Source organism: Eimeria mitis, genomic scaffold, assembly GCF_000499745.2.
Source record: "Eimeria mitis Houghton genomic scaffold, Emh_scaff665, whole genome shotgun sequence".
NCBI classification, from domain to species: Eukaryota; Apicomplexa; class Conoidasida; order Eucoccidiorida; family Eimeriidae; genus Eimeria; species Eimeria mitis.
In genome coordinates, this window is record NW_013574786.1 from 10863 (window position 1) to 11110 (window position 248).

The 248-nt window shown below is 23.4% G+C and overlaps 1 protein-coding gene across 1 annotated transcript in view; it reads right to left on the reverse strand.

Annotated features, from left to right (window-relative positions):
* The window catches only part of EMH_0019120 (uncharacterized protein), a gene marked incomplete at both ends in the record, with an annotated part of 17130 nt that overhangs the window by 10833 nt on the left and 6049 nt on the right, over window positions 1-248 (reverse strand).

Sequence of the window (248 nt, forward strand, 5' to 3'; positions counted from 1 at the left end):
GGGAGGATCAGGCTCCAGCATTGTTGTTGTATGTCTGTGTTGTTATTTATTTATGTTTGGGGTGTATGTGCAGCTGAGTGAGTGTAGTTTATTGTTTTTATTTGTATTTATATTTTATTTGTTTTTTTATTGTTTTTTGTTTGTTTTTTATTTTATTTTTTTTATTTCTTCTTTTTCTTCTCTCTATGCACTTACTCTCGTTGTTAATTAAAAAAAAAAAAAAAAAAAAAAAAAAAAAAAAAAAAAAA